The sequence below is a fragment of the Lepidochelys kempii genome, chromosome 7 (genome assembly GCF_965140265.1).
Source record: "Lepidochelys kempii isolate rLepKem1 chromosome 7, rLepKem1.hap2, whole genome shotgun sequence".
NCBI lineage: Eukaryota > Metazoa > Chordata > Testudines > Cheloniidae > Lepidochelys > Lepidochelys kempii.
Window position 1 is genome coordinate 11134864 of NC_133262.1, and position 19109 is coordinate 11153972.

Genomic DNA, 19109 nt, shown 5'->3' on the forward strand with positions numbered 1-19109 from the left:
TGTCCAAAGCTCAAAACCAAAAGCAGTTGCACAGCTGCATTTGTTTATTTTTCCCTTCTGGCCCTCCATATGGTCCTCTGTCACTACAGGACGCTGCCCAGTTACCAGGGCTTTAAATAATACTTCACAGTGTTCAAATACCGTGGTCCTCCTGGCTGGGGTATATGAACCTTCCTAGATGGATGGATGCATTAGATAGCATTAAACCACACTAATCTCAAAATGCTGGTTTTATTCAAACCATAAATCAGGAGAAATAAATAGCTCCACTTCATGTATAGCCATCAGAATGAAGCCAAAAGTTGGTGCTGTGAAGTTCTGTGGCTTTATCAGGGTCAGTGCAGAGGTCTGGATCAGAGGGGAGAGCCAGGCAGACTTGGCGCTGCTGGATCAGCTCTTCCAGCGCACTTGCCTGCTTTGCACTGATCTGGCACTAAGAAATGACCCTAAAGCCAGTGAATCCATCCACTGGAGGTCTCTCCCCGTTTAGAGGAATTCTTGAACATAAGAATGGCCAGACTGGGTCAGACCAATGGTCCACCTAGCCCAGTATCCTGTCTTCTGAAAATGGGCAGTTCCAGAGGAAATGAACAGAACGGGGCAATTATCACATGATCCATTCTCTGTCACCCAGCACCTGGCAGTCAAAGGCTTAGGGACACCAGGATCATGGGATTGTGTCCCTGGTCATCTCGGCTAATAGCCACTGATCGACCTATCCTGCATGAACTTATCTAATTTTTTTTTTAACCCACTTATACTTTTGGCCTTCACAACATCCCCTGGCAATGAGTTCCACAGGTTAACTGTGTGTGTTTTGCGCAGCACTGCATCCTTTTGTTTGTTTTAAACCTGCTGCCTATTCATTTCATTGGGTGACCCCTGGTTCTTGTGTTATGTGTAGGGGTAAATAACACTTCTTTATTCTCTTTCTCCTTATCATTCATTATTGTATAGCCCTCTATCATATTCCCCTCGCCCCCGTCATCTCTTTTCCAAGATGAACAGTCCCAGTCTTTTTAATCTCTCCTCGTACGGAAACTGTTCCATTCCCCCTACTCAGTGATGGCTTAACGCTATTTCCCCTCTTCCTCATGCATCACACCATCTTTGAACTTGCACCAAATGCTGCTCAGCTCATATAGAGAATCCAGCCCCCTGTATCCTGGCTGCTAGGGGGGCTGGTGCATAGTGTGACTCACCCTTTTAAATGCAACAGGATGTTCTCAAAATAGAGCACGTTTTAGCCTGTCTCGAGCTTGTGAGAGCATCGTACTTGGGGGAAATTTCAGTGCCCTGTCTGCAAGCAGGCCGTGCTATTTGTGGAATGACCGTACAATGTGCCCCTCAGTCTCTCACTTTGCCCTGAGACCTTTGCCCTTTCACTTGACCTGTGCTCTCATAAATTCAGAATACAGATAAAAGAGCCCAATCTGCCCCCATTGAAGTCAGTGAGGGTTTGGTCATTGAGTTCAACGGGGTGCAGGATTGGGCCAAAAGCAGCGCAGCTGGCAGGGGCTCCTCCCGAACAAAGCAGCGGCAGGCGGGGTTTTGTCAGCCACCAAGAAAGCAGCACAAAGACTGCCCGCACATGCCACAGTCCTGGCAAACAGCTTCAGAGCCAGCAGGAGCATCATTCCGCCTCTTGCACTCCGAGGGCGGCAGCGTACTGGGGCCTTTTCAACTAACATGCTGCCTGGGTTGACACGCTCATGAGTGAGTTGTTGGTTTTTAAACATGACTCGTCAATCATTTGCTGCTACCCACATGGATTAAATACAATCAGTGCTGATTAAATACAGGCTGATGTTTACTGCAAGTTCACAATTCAGACCAATATATTCCCACCCCAAACACCCTACTCACAGAGATGTCACCACACTTCCTAGCCCATATTGAAACTAACCTGGTGTAATACACATACAAACCAGAATGTAGGAGATTCAAAGGAACAGCCTGTATTCTACCAGGCACCCTTGTATGAAGTTCCTGTTGCTTACCCAGTTCAGTCAACCCGACTTTAATTACCCTCATGATAACATTACCCTCTGGTGTGCAGTGTTAGGTAAGGCCATCCGTGGGTTCACTGAACAGGAGCTCAGCCAATATAATCCCAATTTACCCCAGAGAAATGCATGGAATTAGTTATTTTCCCCTCTCCCCACCACCACCATTAATTTTCTTTCTTTGTTCTGAAGACAGCATCTTGGGCCCAGATCTTCAAAAGGTAAAAAGCACCTACCTCCTATTGAAATCAATGGGAGTTAGGTGCCTAAATACCTTTGGGGATCTTAGCCTTGGTGGCTAGGAAATTCGGAAAGCGAACATCTTCAGCTGCATAACATTCATATATTTCCATAGTCAGTGGTGGTCTCTGCTCCTAGTGACTCAAGGGGATAAATGTCTGTTTTCTACTAAATTCTTTATAACTTGGGGGGTGGGGGGGAAAGACGAACCAGCACATCAAGATCACTGCATCCCAGCCACAAAACAATGAGACATACATGAAGAGCGTTTCCTACATGGGATGCCCTCCTCAGGTGAATCTGTTGTCTGTTCAATAGACTTGCATCCAAAGACTGAAAACAGTAAAAATAGCAAATATAAGGCCTGGTAGTGCCAAGAGGGTATCAGATTGGAACAGCAGGGTTTCATACCCACTGTGCCTTGGTATAAATAATGACACAAGGTGCAAGGCGATGGAGAATCAGGCTCACAGTCTTATTCTTAAGAACTCTGAATAATCCGCAGAGTCTTGTGGTCAGGGTCCTTCTGAGGAAAGTGAAGTTAAACTTCTTCAGTGGAATTGCTGTCCTAGATCCTTCCAACCACCGCACAAATGCTATAGCTTCCTCTGAGTAGGGTTTTCCTAACACATCATGTTTCAACATTCTAATGGCCCTTTGGATCAGATCCTATTCTCATTGACAAAAAATGGCAAAACCCCCATTGATTTCACAGGGAGCCCAAAGGGTGTTTTCTTCCGAAGATGCTTTGCAGGACAAAAATGTCAGGATTGCTATAACAAAGCCAAGTACCTCTATTTATTAATGGTCTTTCCGTTGACTTCAGTGGGCCATCAATTTGTATGACTTGTTTTTGTGAGCATACGTTTCTGTTACCCTGGTGCCACAGTATTTTGGACTTGCTGCTCCCTTCGGCTTTGAAAGTTTCCCCTGTTGTTGGATAGGCATAGTTCAATGCTAAAAATAGGAACACACTTTTACCAATCATGTCTGTCTAGAATTATGTATTCGAGGGGTGGGATAGAGAGACATGGAATAAAGGTTTAATGAATCACAAAATTGAATTCTTTATGGGCTAGCAGCCTATTCTGTGTTTTTCTGCATAAAACAACAACTTTATGTCCTGTATGTTGTGCTCTATGAATTGGGAGCTAAACTTATCTTATAGACAGAAAATTACAAAGACAATCATGTGAAGTCTCTTATTAGTAATTCTTTTATCCCCAGCTCACAGTAGAATATGAATTGATTGTCAAAGATTTTTTTAAGTGCCTTTGATTGAGGAGATGATCTCTGATAAGCTGCTAGAGTGAAATAAAAGCTAACAGCTGCTCCATTTAACATCAGTTTGCCTCCAGTTCTGGTGGTTTGCTAAATAACCATTTTGTATTCATCAACACATCTGCGGCTTAGCTCCCCTTGTACACACCTCCCTACTTATGCAGAAGACTTGACGCTGACAGAGATGTCAGGTATTAAATCTGGGATTAGAAAAAGTTTTGCAGTAAGTCTTAAAACACAGAGTTCCTCTTTCTGTGCTAGCACTTTGAACTATTTTGTTTTAAACCACCAGCGATATGGCTCTACTGAGCATATCTATAAAAGTGGAGAAATAAGGCAATGTCTGTGCTTTAAAAGACATACAGGATATTTCTTTATGTGCTCTTCATGGTGTTGGGTACATGAAGCAATGAAATAATGTTATGGTTAATCAGCCTCTGGGTGTTGTGGACATATGTACAAAATCTCCCAAGCATTTGTCTGGCTTGCAGCCTGTAAAGGGTTAAACACCAGCCAAGCCCCCATAGCAGAGACATTTGATAACTGCAGATGCTGTTTATTACTGACAGTTGTTTTCTCCAACGTCATAAGCATTATCCCGATTTTGTTATGTTTAACGCATCCACTAATGTGCTAAGCACCTGACAACGCAAGTAAAGACATGCTCCTTGCCCCAGAGAACTTGCAGTCTTTGGGCTCCATCCTGGCTTTCTTCCAAGGTCCACAGGTGATTCAGTCATGGTCCGGCTCCTGGTTCCCCCCATCTCTGGTGGGCGGGGCCGTACACAAAAGGCAGCTTTCATCCTGCACAATGCATTACGATGCTGTATCCATCCCTCCACACTCCCATCCACACGCACTGTCCCTCTTGTACAGACAGCCATGGCATTGGGAGCTGGGGCAGAGAAGCAAGTCAACTCCCCCTTCTCAAAAGAGAGAGGAACCATCAAGACAGTCACTGTGCAGAACAAAACATCTCTCCTAATCAATCCGTGCTGGGCCCCTCACCTCACCTACTTCCCCCAACCCCTGGTAATCCCATGATGTGCAGCATCTATTGCATTCAGAGCCCAGTCCTGCACAACTCTGCTTCCATGATTAGCCCCACTGACGCCTCGCCTGAGTCAGGGTCACAGGATAACACGACCACCCAGCTCTCAGCTAGCACTTTTCTGCAGTAGATCTCAAATGAGGTAAGTGTCATTAGTCCCATTTTACAGCTGGGGAAACTGAGGCACATAGCAGGGAACTGACTTGACCAAGGTCTCCATGCCACAAAGCTGGGAATAGAACCAAGTCGCCAACCAGTGCTCTATCCACTAGGCAGCACTGCCTCCCTAGTCCTTGGACTGTAAACTCCTTGAGGCAGGGACCTGCTTCTACCTTTTTGTTGCACCATGCAGACCTATAGCACTGCAAAAATGATCAGTCATACTAATGTACGGTAAACAGCTGCACAATAAACAGTGTCCCAATGCACCACAAATTAATTTTTCAATAGTTCTAATGCGGAGTTCAAAGTGTATCGGAAAAGTATAGTTGTACTTTTCCCCCCTCCCTCCCTAAACTAAGAAACCTTTGCAAGGGAGCATGAAGAAAATAATGACGCAGGATCCCATAAGCAGCGAGCATCAATACCCAGTGCATTTGCCCTCGAGCTATGCAGAGGCAGACCCATAAGCCTTTTACATCTGCTGCTGCCTTATTTGTTGGCAGCCCACATTTGACACTATCTTTGAAAGACTCTTAGAAGTTCACAGATTCAGCATTTAGACTGAGCTAAGCCTTCTCCAAAGGAATCACTTCAAGGCTTATGCAGGAACAGAGCTAAAATGACTTTGTATTTATTTATAGCTAAGTTAGGGATGCAATCTTTAGCCATTTAAAAACAAAGGACTAGATCCTCAGCTGGTATAAATCAGCATAGCCCCATTGAATTCAATGGGGTTATGCCGACTTACTCCAGCTATGAAACTGGCCCATTATGAGCCTTTACCTATCTTGGGAGGCCTTTTAATCCATGCTTAGGTCCTTAAGTGATTAGTCTTAGAATTCAATACCCTAGAAAATATCCATCACATTTGTTGTTTTGATCATAACCATGGATCTTCCCATAGAAGCCAGTTTTCTCAGGGTATGCCAGTCCTGTAGCAAAGTGAGATTGTGTAAGTAATTCCTCCTAGAGCTCTGCATCTTTACCCCTCAATAACTAATAATAATTATCTATTATTCGTATTGGGGTAGCACCTAGAAGGCCTAGTCAAGCACTGTGCTAGGTTCTGTACCCACCTGCCCCAAAGATCTTATAGCATAAGTATGTGATAGAATACAACGGGTGGCTACAACCAACAGATGGGCGAGTACAAGGGAACAATGAGATGATTCTAAACAGCATCTAATAAAACATTCAGGGCCAAGCATCGAACTGTTGTTTGGTCAGGAACTGCTCCAAACTTGCACGACCATGCACAATGGACTACCTCAGTGGCCAACCTGCTAAGAAGAGCTCCTATTTTTGCAGAGGGCTTAATGCTCTGAAGGACTCTTTTAACCTCTATCCAGCCAACAGACCTCTCTGTCAATAGTCTGATGGGATGTTCTAATAAACTTTTGACCATCACTGTCCAACTAGCAACTCCTATAAGCCACTTGTCTCCCCCTCCCAGGTCACTGTGGCTCAGAGACTGACTGCCTGTGACAAAAGAAGCAAGAGGGAAGCCAGTGGCAGGAGATACCTTATTCCAGTTCTGATCAATTGTTCTTACCTCCACCTAAGCCAGACAGCAGATCGTGGATGGTTTGCCTGACTGGCCTGCCTTCACTTGGAAGCAAAGTCAAGTTCTTTCCCCCAGGTTGAGGAATTTCCTTGCTGCTCTGTGGATAAAATAAGAATATAAGAACGGCTATACTGTGTCAGATCAATGGCCCATCTAGCCCAGTGTCCTGTCTCTGACAATGGCCAGTGCTGGATGCTTCAGAGGGAATGAACAGAAATGGGCAATTTGCTGTGATCCATCCCCTGTTGTCCTGTCACAGCTTCTGGCAGCTGGAGATTTAGGGACACCAAGAGCATGGGATTGCATCTCTTACCATTCTTGGCTAACACTGATGGACCTATCCTCCAAGAGCCTATCTAATTCTTTTTTGAATCCAGTTATCCTTTTGGCCTTCGCAACATCCAGTGGCAATGATTTCCTCAGATTGACTGTGTGTTGTGTGAAGAAATACTTCCTTATGTTTGTTTTAAACCTGCTGCCTATTAATTGAATAGGTGATCTAGTTCTTGTATTATGTGACAGGGTAAATAACACTTCCCTAATTCTCTTTCTCCACTCCATTCTTGGTTTTATAGACCTCAATCATATTCCCGCTTAATTTTCTCTTTTCCAAGCTGAACATATGGAAGCTGTTCCATTCCCCGAATCATTTTTGTTGCCCTCTCTGCACCTTTTCCAATGATATCATTTGAGCTGGGGCGACCAGATCTCCATGCAGTATTCCAGGTGTGGGCGTATCATGGATTTATGTAGTGGCATAATGATATTTTCTGTCTTATTATCTATCCCTTTCCTAATGGTGCCTAACGTTGTTCACTTTTTTGACAGTCAATGTGCACTGAGCAGATGTTTTCAGAGAACTATCCAGGATGACTCAAGAAGATCTTTCTTGAGTAGTAACAGCTAATTTAGAACACAATTTTATGTATCGTTGGGATTATTTTTCCAATATGCATTGCTTTACACTTAACATAAAATGTCAGATGCAATTCAGTCACCAGGTTTAGTGAGATACCTTTATAACTCTTCACAATCAGCTTTGAACTTACCTTAAGTAATTGTCATCTGCAAATTTTGCCACCTCACTGCTTACCCCTTTTTCCATTTATGCATATGTTGAACAGCACAGATCTCGGTACTGATCCTTGGAGCTATTAACCTTTTTCCATTGTGAGAGCTGACCATTTATTCCTATTCTTTGTTTATCTTTTAACCAGTCACCAGATTCATGAGAGGACCTTCCTTCCTATCCCATTACTACTTACTTCTCTTAAGTGCCTTTGGTAAGGGATCTTGTCAAAGGCTTTCTAAAAGTCCAAGTACACTAGATCCACTGGATCACCTTTGTCCACATGCTTGTTGAGCCCCTCAAGGAATTCTAATAGATTGGTGAGGCAAAAGCAGTGTTGATTCTTCCCCAAAGTAGTGTTCATCTCTGTGTCTGATAATTCTGTTCTTTACTATAGTTTCAACCAATTTGCTTAACACTGAAGTTAGATTAACTGGCCTATAATTGCCAGGATCACCTCTGGAGCCTTTTTTAAAAATAGGTGTTACGTTAGCTACACTCCAGGCAGCTGGTGCAGAGGCTGATTTAAGAGAGAGGTTACATACCACAGTTAGTAGTTCTGCAATTTCACATTTTAGTTCCTTCAGAACTCTTGGGTGAATACCATTGGGTCCCGGTGACTTATTACTCTTTAGTTCATTAATTTGTTCCTCAGATTGGTCACCTCAAAAGAATGGCTCAGGTGTGGAGATCTGCAGTGAAGACCAATGCAAAGAATTCATTTACCTTCTCCACAACAGCCTTGCCTGCCCTGAGTGCTCCCTTAGCACCTCAATCATTCAGTGGCCCCACTGACTGTTTGGCAGGCTTCTGATGTACTGAAACACATTTTTGCTGTTAGTTTTTGTGTCCTTAGTAGTTGCTCTTCAAATCCTTTCTTGACCTACCTTATATTTTTTACACTAGACTTGCCAGAGTTTATGCTCCTTTCTGTTTTCCTCACTAGGATTTGACTGCCAATTTTTTTTTTTGGGGGGGGGGGGGGGGGGGGGGCCTTCTAACCACCTCCTTTACTCTGTTGTTTAGCCATGGTGGCATGCATGCATGCATGCATGCATATATATATATATATATATATATATATATATATATATATATATATATATATATAGGTCCTCTTAGTGTTTTTTTTTATTTGTAGTTACATTTAATTTGAGCCCTTATTATGGTATTTTTAAATAGACTCCATGCAATTTGCAGGCATTTCACCCTTGTGACTGTTCCTTTTAGTCTCCATTTAACTAGCTTCCTCATTTTTGTGTAGTTTCCCTTTTTGAAGTTAAATGCTACTGTGGTGGATTTCTTTGGCAGTCTTTCCACTGCATGGATGTTAAATTTAATTACAATTTGGTCACTACTGCAGAGAAGTTCAGTTGCATTCACCTTTTGAACCAGATCCTGTGCACTGTTAGGACTAAATCAAGAATTGTTTCTCCTCTTATGGGTTGCAGGATAAGCCGCTCCCAGAAGCAGTCATTTACGGTGTCTATAAATTTTATCTCTGCATCCCTTCCTGAAGTGACATGTACCCTGTCAATATGAGGATAGTTGAAATCGCCTATTATTATTGCCTTTTCTGCCTTTGTAACCTCTCTAGTTTCCCTGAGCATTTCACAATCACAGTCACCATCATGGTAGTATATTCCTACTGCTATACTCTTATTGTTTAAGCCTGGAATTTTTATCCATAGAAATTCTATGGGACAGTTTGATTTATTTAAGATTTTTATTTTATGTGACTCTATGCTTTCTTTCACATACAGTACCACTCCTCCACCATCACAATCTACTCTGTCATTCCTATATATTTTGTACCCTGATATTACTGTGTCCCATTGCTTATCATCATTCTACCAAGTTTCTGTGATGCCTATTACATCAATATCCTCATGTAATGTCACGCACCCATCTTAGTACTTAGGCTTCTAACATTCACATATAAACTGTACATTTTGTTAATACCTAGTGGTCTACCTTTGTGTGTAATATTTAAATGGGACTCTTATGTTTGACTGTTCCTCTCTAGTTCCTACCTGTACTTTACCAGCTTCTTTCCTATCCCTTTTACTAGGCTATCAAGTTCTCCCTTTAATGAATTCATCCCTAAGCGATGCCTCCACCTGAAATGGGTGTTCCTACACACCTTTCGGCCCTCCCCCAGCCCTTAGTTAAAAAAAAATCCTCTACAACCTTTTTAATTTTACAAGCCAGCAACCTGGTTTCACTTTGGTTTAGGTGGAGCCCATCCTTCCTGTATAGGGTCCTCCTTTCCCAAAAGGTTTCACAATGCCTAATAAACCTAAACCCCTCCTCCTTACATCATCATCTCATCTATTCATTGAGACCCTGCAGTTCTGCCTGTCTTTCTAGCCCGGCATGTGCAACTGGAAGCATATCTGAGAATGCTACCATGGAGGTCCTCGACTTTAATCTCTTACCTGTCAGCCTAAATTTGGCCTCCTGGACTTCTCTCCTACCCTTTCCTAGTTCAGATCCAGACCGAGCTCCATTGTAGCAGAACAGAATCACAAGGGGATGCTGAAACTTTGACCTGTGCCTGAATCTAGTGACCAAGGCTCTGCCTGAGTCAGGGCTAGTCTACACTGGCAATGCTGAAGTGCTGCTTTAATGTGCCTTGTGTGGTCACGCGCAGCGCTGGGAGGGAGCTCTCCCAGTGCTCTAAAAAAACCCACCTCAACGAGGTCAACGAGGGATGCGGCTCCCAGCACTGAGGCACTGTTTACACTGATGCTTTACAGTGCTGCAACTTGCTGCACTCAAGGGCGTGTTTTTTCACACCCCTGAGCGAGAAAGTTGCAGCGCTGTTAATTACCCGTGTAGACAAGCCCTTAGACAGAGCTGCAGTCATGCTGGGGGAAGTTTGCTTCACAATCTGTGGCTTGGATCTGTACCCTTCCTGGCAGGTGTAGGCCAGGGGGAATTATTAGAACTGTTTCTGATGAAGGCTACCTACAGCTCCACTGAGGAGGACAAAGGGGCAGCTACCTTCAAGGAAGCATTTGGGATACATCTGTTCATGACACCATTTTTTGTCATTAATAATCTGGCTGATCTTCTGTCTGCTTCGAATCTCCCTTGATGGGGTGTGATCAGCAGAGTTTGTAGCATTGTCTAGAGTTCAGATATTGCCTTCAAGCCTGGGTACAATATGAAAGGGGTGCTAGTTGCATGACTGAGGATGTCCTCCTGGAGATGGATAAAGATTGGCGCCCAGGTTCTTTCAGAGCTGTAGGCTTTGATGGTCCCTGACAGGGATCATGATATTTTGGATACACATTTGTAGTGCCTAGCTGGGCCTGATGGAGTTGTCTTTGATTGACATTGCTCCTTTTTCTCACCAACAGATCCCACAGAACAACGTGGAGTAATTGCTTTTCTGCCCCACCTTGGAAGGGGCCCCAGGTTCCACGCTGACAGCCCTTCTGTTCCAAGTGTGTATGAGGTTGTGAAGGGAGGCCTGTGTCTTCAGTAGACTCATGACACTCCTCCCAATGCCTCCAGCTCCTCTGATCCGGTTGGTTTGACTGAGTGTCTTAGCATAAGGAAGACAAGATGTTAGAAATAACATAACTATAATGTGGGATGAACCCAACGGGTCACAGGCTGGGGTACAATCAGTTGCAGCACTCTGAGTGCTGAGAAGTTTGGAAGATCAATACAGATGCAGAGACCCAAGTCCAGCTTTTATGAATCTCCAGGGGTTTTCAAATGAATGTAATAACAGAAAATTAGGGTTCAGTGTCTCGCTGAGTTCTCGCTTGGGGTACAAGAAATAACCCGAACAGGCTCTGGTACGAAGACACTATCTCACCATAGTGGATATCATTTCTATTACAATAAACCCTTCTTCATCCTCTCTACTCCGTGAGAGCTCCCTAAAAGACACACAGGAAGTTAAGGATGAATTTATGAGCAATGTAGTTATAGCAACAGGTTCTTTCGTTTATGGGAGACAGTTACATAACCATCAGCTTCACGTTAAGAAGTGGAATGCACTGAACAAAGGGTGTGATCAGAAGAGACGACAAAAGCAAGTGGGAATGGGTGAGGGGAAAATTGCTTTGAGGAATGGAGGAAGCCTTTTGTTTTAACATACCTGTCTGGGGTAACTGATCTGAGGTAACAAACCTTCCTCTAAAAGCAGCAAAGAGTCCTGTGGCACCTTATAGACTAACAGATGTATTGGAGCATAAGCATAAGCTGTCTGACGAAGTCGCTATTCACTCACGAAAGCTTATGTTCCAATACGTCTGTTAGTCTATAAGGTGCCCCAGGACTCTTTGCCGCTTTTACAGATCCAGAGTAACACGGCTACCCCTCTGATACTTGATACCTTCCTCTGTTTGTTTGATCTTAGTGCTACCTTCCTGCGTAGCACCAAATCCCTCAAGCCCATTTCTATGCACAAGCAAACCCATGTATCTCCTCATCTCATTTATACCCCAAAGCCTCAAATCTCTGTTCTATAGAAACAATACAGAGATATACCGATGCACACAGGAGTAAGACAGCCCCTGTCAATGCACACCACACACTGATTCTGCAAGGTGCCCTGGTCTCTTTAATTACACTTTGCTGATTGTCTCTTACTCACAACATGCAGCTGGGCTAAAGAGCAATTCTCTTGCCTACAACTCAGGGATCCTGCTGGAAAAATCAATAGTAATTTGGTGATATTCTGGCACTGGAACAGCTGCCTTGCAATGTCTCTGGAGAAGCCAATTCTATCTGCCAGCCCCTAGATTAAGCAGAAACACTAGTAACCTGCATATTGGCTTTAAGCAGAAATTCTTTTGCCTGCATGATACAGTATCCCAGTGAATTCATTTAAAACATGAAAAGTCTGATTTTTGTGCATACTCATAAAGTAGATCCCACCACCAGTGGAGTTATACAGTGAATCAAACATAGGAGAGGAGAGATGAAAGAGGGCCTGTTAGGTGATGTGGGGCATGGCTGAATTATGGGTAGTATGGCAGCACAGCTACATAGCTATGCTGCTGTAACCCTGTAGAGTAGAGGCAGACTACAGCAACAGAAGAGGTTTGCCCACACAACAGAAGCTAGATCAATTGGAAGCATCCTTCCATTGATCTAGTTGCATCTACATGGGGATTAGGTCAGTGTAGCTACAGTGCTCAGGAATGTGGAATTTTTGCACCACAACTATGATGACCTAAACTGTAAGTTTCAGAGTAACAGCCGTGTTAGTCTGTATTCGCAAAAAGAAAAGGAGGACTTGTGGCACCTTAGAGACTAACCAATTTATTTGAGCATAAGCTTTCGTGATGCTGTGAGCTGTAGCTCACGAAAGCTCATGCTCAAATAAATTGGTTAGTCTCTAAGGTGCCACAAGTCCTCCTAAACTGTAAGTGTAGACCAGGCCTTAGTCTATTGCCTAGCCAGTACAGCCCTTATGTTTACAGCATATTGTCTATCCCTGGGTCCATGCTAGTCCTACACATCCCCAGGGATGGGCCTTCCACCCCTGCTCATAAGTGACTGGTCCACAATGTAATTCAAAGAAACATGGGCCAGTGGTTGGGCCCTCACCTGGGACTCAGGACACTTGGGTTCAATTCCCAGCTCTCACATGCTTGGGCAAGTCCCTTGTGGTCTGGCCATACCATGTAAGCTGTGCATGAGCTAGCTTACCCAAGCTACCAAGAACGCAGCTAGGGTGTGTGGTAATAGCAGTGAAAACAGTCCAGAGGCTAATGAGCCAAGTAGGTATCCTGGGTCAATGCTAGGCTTGTACCACCTGCGCTGTCTTCACTATTGCTGTTATCTGTGCTAGCTGCATTCAAGCTAGCCCGTACCCAGCTTATCCTGTCTGGGTCGACACTTAGGTTATGTCTACACAGCAATTAAACACCACAGCTGGCTTTGGGTCAGCTGACTCAGGCTCGTGGGGCTCTGGGCTGTAAAATTGCTGTGTAGACATCTGGGCTCAGGCTGGATCCTGAATTCTAGGACACTGCAAGAGGGGGTCCCAGAGCCTGGGCTCCAGCCCAAGCCTGAACAGCTCCACAGCCATTTTTAGCCTGCAGCCTGAGCCTTGCGAGCCCGAGTAAGCTGACCCAGGCCAGCTGCAGCCTGCTGTGGGTCTGTTACTCCAGTGTAGATGTACCCTGTGTCTCACTGGGCCTCAGCTCTCCAGCTGTAAAGTAGGAATAACTGCACTTCCCTACCCCACAGAGGATAAAATGCATTAGACTGCGGGAAGCTCAGCTATTACACTATTGGCAGCCTTTAGATAGACTGACACGCACGGCGAGAAATTCAGCCATGCTTATTTGAACGAAATTCAAGCGGAAATCAATTCGGAGTTTTGCTTGGACAAGTACCAGAAACTAGCCAACCAGCAGGGGACTTGTCCTACATGTTCCATCTGAACTGCTTTTAACTTCCATCACTTCCTCCAGATTACACCACCTGTGCCAGCCACCCTCCACAGTCCCTTTCTCCTCCACATTCACTGACTTTAGTGGACTGATTAGGGAGTATGGTGCTACCCAATCAGAACAAGACGGTCAGGATCAGGCCTCCATTCAAAGGAAACCAGGTCTCTACCCTCCCCTGCCCCCCACCGCCCAGATTGCCAGATACAGCACACAACGCCATCAAGGACACTAAAAGGAGACTAAAATTAATTATTTACATGATAGGACTTAAGTGGGATTTGCCTATGGGCACATAAGAAGTCTGTAGAAGAGCCAGGAATTGAACCCAGACCTACTTACGGGCTATGCTGAGGCAGTGCTTTCTTATCCACAGATCCAACATGAAGCTGTGGAGATAAACAAAGGATGGATACACCAACAGGGGTTGGCTCAAACTTAAAATAACCAGTTTAAAATATGTTTAAGCCACAAACAAAGGCTAGTAGAATCGATGGTTACTGAGCACAGAGATCTGTTCTTTTATATGAATTCAGTAAAGCCCTACTTTATAAGGGCCAGATTCTCAGCTGCTGTGAACAGACCTAGCTCCATTGAATTCAATATTAGTCAATGATAAATAATATACATTATTCTGACATCAGGATAAGAGCCTGTACTTTAAATGCATGCCTGCTTCTTTGGTTTCTCTCGATAGCTACCTATTGATATAGATATATTTACTTGTATAAATTCCTGCCAGTTCCCCATCCAGCATGAGAACGCCAAGCACCAAAGCTGCTCTTGGTTATGATCTGGAAACAAATCCCTAAAGGAGGGTGGGAAGAGCAAGACTGGACTCTCTTCCCATGGGTGTTGTCTGTGATAAGAAGAGAATTAAGACCTCTAATCTATTTCTACTGGGGAGGTTACATAAGGGGATTTTGGAAGCAATTGAAAAGTTAGTAAGGAACCTCTGCCAGGAAATGTATAGAGTCTCATTATCTTTTATCTGACAAATGCATAAAGTGTGTAGAAATCACTAGTTAGCCTAGAAGGAAACCTCCAGAAGAATTATATATGCAGAGTGCATGCTTATCAAGAGAACAAGAGCCGGGTTCTATCAGCCAGCTGTGGGGCCCTGCAGAGATAAAGATATCCTCCTGCCCAGCACTGACTGGGATAAATCATTCTGTCCTCTCTTCGCCATTATGCCTAACCTCTCTTTGGCCCCTTCCAATTGTCACACAATTTAGCTCTGGGAGCCAGTACAAGCGAGCACAACATCTGTGTCTTTTCTCAAGTTTCTTGACGAGTTCTCACCAGTGGAGGAAAAAAAGCAGATGCTTAATTTACAAAAGGAGTTAATTCCGTTCAGTTATAAATGTCTTAGTTCAGACAGCCTGCTGAGAGCGTGGTTACTCAGACAGACAGACACAGACATCAAACAGGCGGAGGAAACAATGTTTGGATCTAGATCAGGTTGAGATCTGGATTGGCATTTAGACTAGAGTTTGGGGTTCAAGGCTGAACCAGAGTTAGGGTCCAGATATGGATCTGATCACACCCATTTCTTGCAAGATATTCTCACCAGATTTTGGCTAAGAATTCTATTCTATTCTCTCCTATTCAGCATCTTATTTCACCCCATTCAACATGATGTCTGAGCCCTCTTTGTCCCTGACATATAAACTGTGTGTTAAATAAGAAAGATGCCCCCTTTAGCCCTCACACACACACAATTTGGCAGAAACCTCAAGAGAACAGTGCAGTGGATCTGGCAAGATCTTCATCATATTCTGCTGGAATCTAGCACCAACACTATATCCTAACCAGAACTGGAAAGCTGGCAAGGGTCTAACCACTCTGCACAGGGGGGCAGAGCGCTTCTCTTGACCTACCCTTAGCAAAAGTAAGAATCCTGCACACAGCGACTGCATGAGTTCTGCTGCACTACTGTGGCAGCTATGGTTTGTTAAACTCAATGAGCTCAGAGATGAGCATGACCTTCAGGTCATGGAGAAGTAGGGGAGAGACAGGGAGGTCCCATAGGAAACCCTAGGAATTGTGTGTGTGTGTATATATATATACTAACTGCTGAACACACCAGTGTTAAACTTGTTGGACGGTCCACATAGTAGAAAGTCTGTCAGGGAAAGAAGTTTGAAAGTGACCATGTCCTTCCTTCCATTGGAAAGGGGGGGGGTTTACAGAGGCTGAGTGTGGCCCCAAAAGTGGACAGCGCTGGCTAGAAAAGGTAAGTGTCCAGGTGGCTGGGGAGTGCACGGATCCAGTATTCTCCTGCAGGAGGTCCCTTAAATGAAGTTTGTATGGTGCCCCCAGCAGGAGTTAATCCCATGTGCCAGGTTGCAAACCCTAGAATAGGGAGCCAGGCCCAGCCCAGTGGGACAGGAGCCACTGCTACAGTGTAGGACAGACTCACCCTCCACTCACATCTCCCCTCAGTGATAATTTTTTGGAAAGGTGGGGAGTCTTCATTTGAGATTTTGGCCCAGGCCCCCAAAAACCTCTGGGTGGCCCTGGATCTCATTCCCTAGCTTCGTTGTCCCCAGATGTATGAACCCTGTTTTGCCAATGACCTTGGAAACTTGTTTCATCTACTGTTACAAGACACAGTAAAATTGGGGAGACTTCAAACGTAAATGGTGGTAGACTATACAGTGTAAGGCCAGTAGCATCACCAATATGACCAATCCGTGAAATGCAGTGACCCATGTCACCAAAATCCCAGAAAGCTTTTTATTTATTACATAAGCCTGCTATACACACACACCTGGAAAATAAAACTGTGTGAGAGAGAGCAAATTAAAATTCAGTTTCATCTCTACCAAATCAATGCTATCATCCATAGAAAGATGAGAGAGAGAGATGGGTAGTTCCTTGGTGAACTTTCATGGGCCAATTGATAAAAAAAAAATATTCTCATTATGGTAACGTGCATTACTTCTAGGGCTATAGTATTTAACTGGCAAGGCAGTGTGGCAATGCATGATTTACAGTGTGAAAACAGAAGGCTACCTAGGCATGGGTCATAGAAGCATGGCTTCACTGGGAATTTTACACTGAAGTCAATGACTCATCACTGGTTTGCCTGCAGAGAGCTGATGATCTGAGGTGGGATTTCCATGCATCTTCTACTTTTTTTTTAATAGTAGGAGATATTTTTTCCTGCATTCATTCCAAAGCAGGACAAAATACTGAAAGGAAAGAGAGATCCAGTCCATTCATCAATCTTTTCCTTTTCTTAACGAAGAAAGAAAGGTGAAGATCCATAGCAGAAAGCACAACAATTTTCTTCAACGTTTCACGGGTACATAAAAATGAACATGGAAGAACTATCTCCATTTTCCTCATCTCTCCAGATGTGTGGAGTTGGTTTGAATTTCTCAACTAAAATGAGTTGCCCAGTTAAGAACTAACATCCTCATTATTCGTGAAATTCACCCCTGTGCAGAGGGCCAGCACAGCATCCATGAAGACTGATTTTTAGGGCTTACATGGAACTTGAGTAGCACACAGGCCTTGTGTTGGGTCTGTTCTGCATAGTGGCGAATGGGATTTCTACCGTGTCTTCCAACTGAGGATCTCAGACATTAATTAATTCAGCTTCTTCTCTTGGTCCAGTGCCCATTGAAGTCATTGGAAGACTCTTACTGAGCTCCATGGGTGAAGCCTTCTGTAGGGCACGGTAGAGTTATTACCCATGGTTTGCTGATGGGGAAACTGAGGCAAGAAGAGGTTACATGATTTAAACCTTCACTACATCCACTGTGAGCCAAATTCTAGTCTCATTGTGGTCAGTGACAAAAGTTGCCATTGCCAAGAATTTGGTCCTAGATGATGCAGGGGTGGAACACATGAATTCAGAAGAGAAGCTTATATACTTGGATGATATGGTTTCTGCTGCCCTGCGAGTCCTATACTTTATCCCTCACATGCTTAGATAAAGTAGTAAGTATACTGCGGGAACCCAGTAAACAAAATCAGGTGTTCATCAGGCTGGTGAGTTTTGCAACCAAGTGTATCTCTGCAGAGCTGAATTCACTAGCCTCTGTGTGGAAGAGGGTCAAACAACAATAAATTACCATAGTTTGTATAGACAAGTGCATTCAAAAACCAACAGAGCAAAGTGCATGAAATTTACTTCTCTTGAAATGTGGGCAAATATCTCTCTAGCAATCAGAGGCTTAGGTGGTAACATTCTTTCATGCTTTCTGTCTGCATTCTGCTGACGCAAGCAAGTTACACAGGCCCAAGACTCCAAAGATGCTTTTCTACATAAAGCAAGATTCATCATGTCATATACTGCCGCAGAGATCTAGCTTGTTACGTAAGGCACAAGGAGCTTGCAAGTTAAAACCTCTCCCCCCTTATTATAAGGAGGCAGTGACTTGCTTAACTCCCTGAGTGGCAGGGACTGGGAGGGGAGGGTTTTGGGAGCAAACGTTTAACGCTGAGCAGTTGTATCTGGGCTTTTTCATTTGTATGTGTTAGTACTAACCTCTGTTAGAGCAAACTCAAAGTTACATTTAAATATCTCAAGATGGTCATGAGCAAAACTGAAATCTGACGTTTTATCCCCAGAGTGGGAGTTTAACTTTCTTCAGCCACGATGTTATTTCACCACCAGGGAGGACTTGTGGAAAGAGTGAATTTTAACTCTTCCATCTACGTCAAGGCTGTGGTTTTTCAGTTATGCATTGTAAATCCATCTGATGGCTACTGGGAACACTCATCGCCAATATCTTAAAGGCTTCACCTGCATCACCAAGGGCCTGATTCACCTTAATCATGTTGAGTGGAACCTTCCTGCACCAGTAGCCCCAGTGAATTCAATGGGATGAATCCCTAGATTATAGAGCAGGGGTGGGAAAACTTTTTGGCCCAAGGGCCGCATCTGGGTGGGGAAATTGTATGCAGGGCCATGAATGTAGAGCTGGGGCAGGGGACTGGGGTGCGGGAGAGGGTTGGGGTGTGGAGTGTGGGAGGGGGCTCAGGGCAGGGGGTTGGGGTGTAGGAGGGGGCTCGGGGCAGGGGGTTGGGGGTTCAGGTCAGGGGGTTGGGGGTGCAGGAGGGGGTGGAGAGTGCAGAAGGAGGCTCAGGGCAGGGGATTGGGGTGCAGTAGGGGTCTAGGGGGCTCAGGACATGGGGTTGGGGTGCAGAAGGAGTTCGGGGTGTGGGCTCCGGCCCAGTGCTGCTTACCTCAAGTGGCTCCTGGGTGACAGCTGCTCCCGGAAGTGGACAGCATGTCCAGCAGTGGCTCCTGGGCATGGGGCAGGCGGCTCTGCTGCATCCTGCCCTTGCCTGTGGGTAC

General features: G+C 44.5%; 1 long non-coding RNA gene across 1 annotated transcript in view; it reads right to left on the reverse strand.

The window, feature by feature from the left end:
• The window catches only part of LOC140914083 (uncharacterized), a 53890-nt gene that overhangs the window by 13041 nt on the left and 21740 nt on the right, over positions 1–19109 (reverse strand). Inside the window, exon 2 of the long non-coding RNA XR_012159763.1 lies at positions 6293–6401. This is a non-coding gene — a long non-coding RNA (uncharacterized lncRNA). The remainder of the gene's footprint in view (positions 1–6292; positions 6402–19109) is intronic.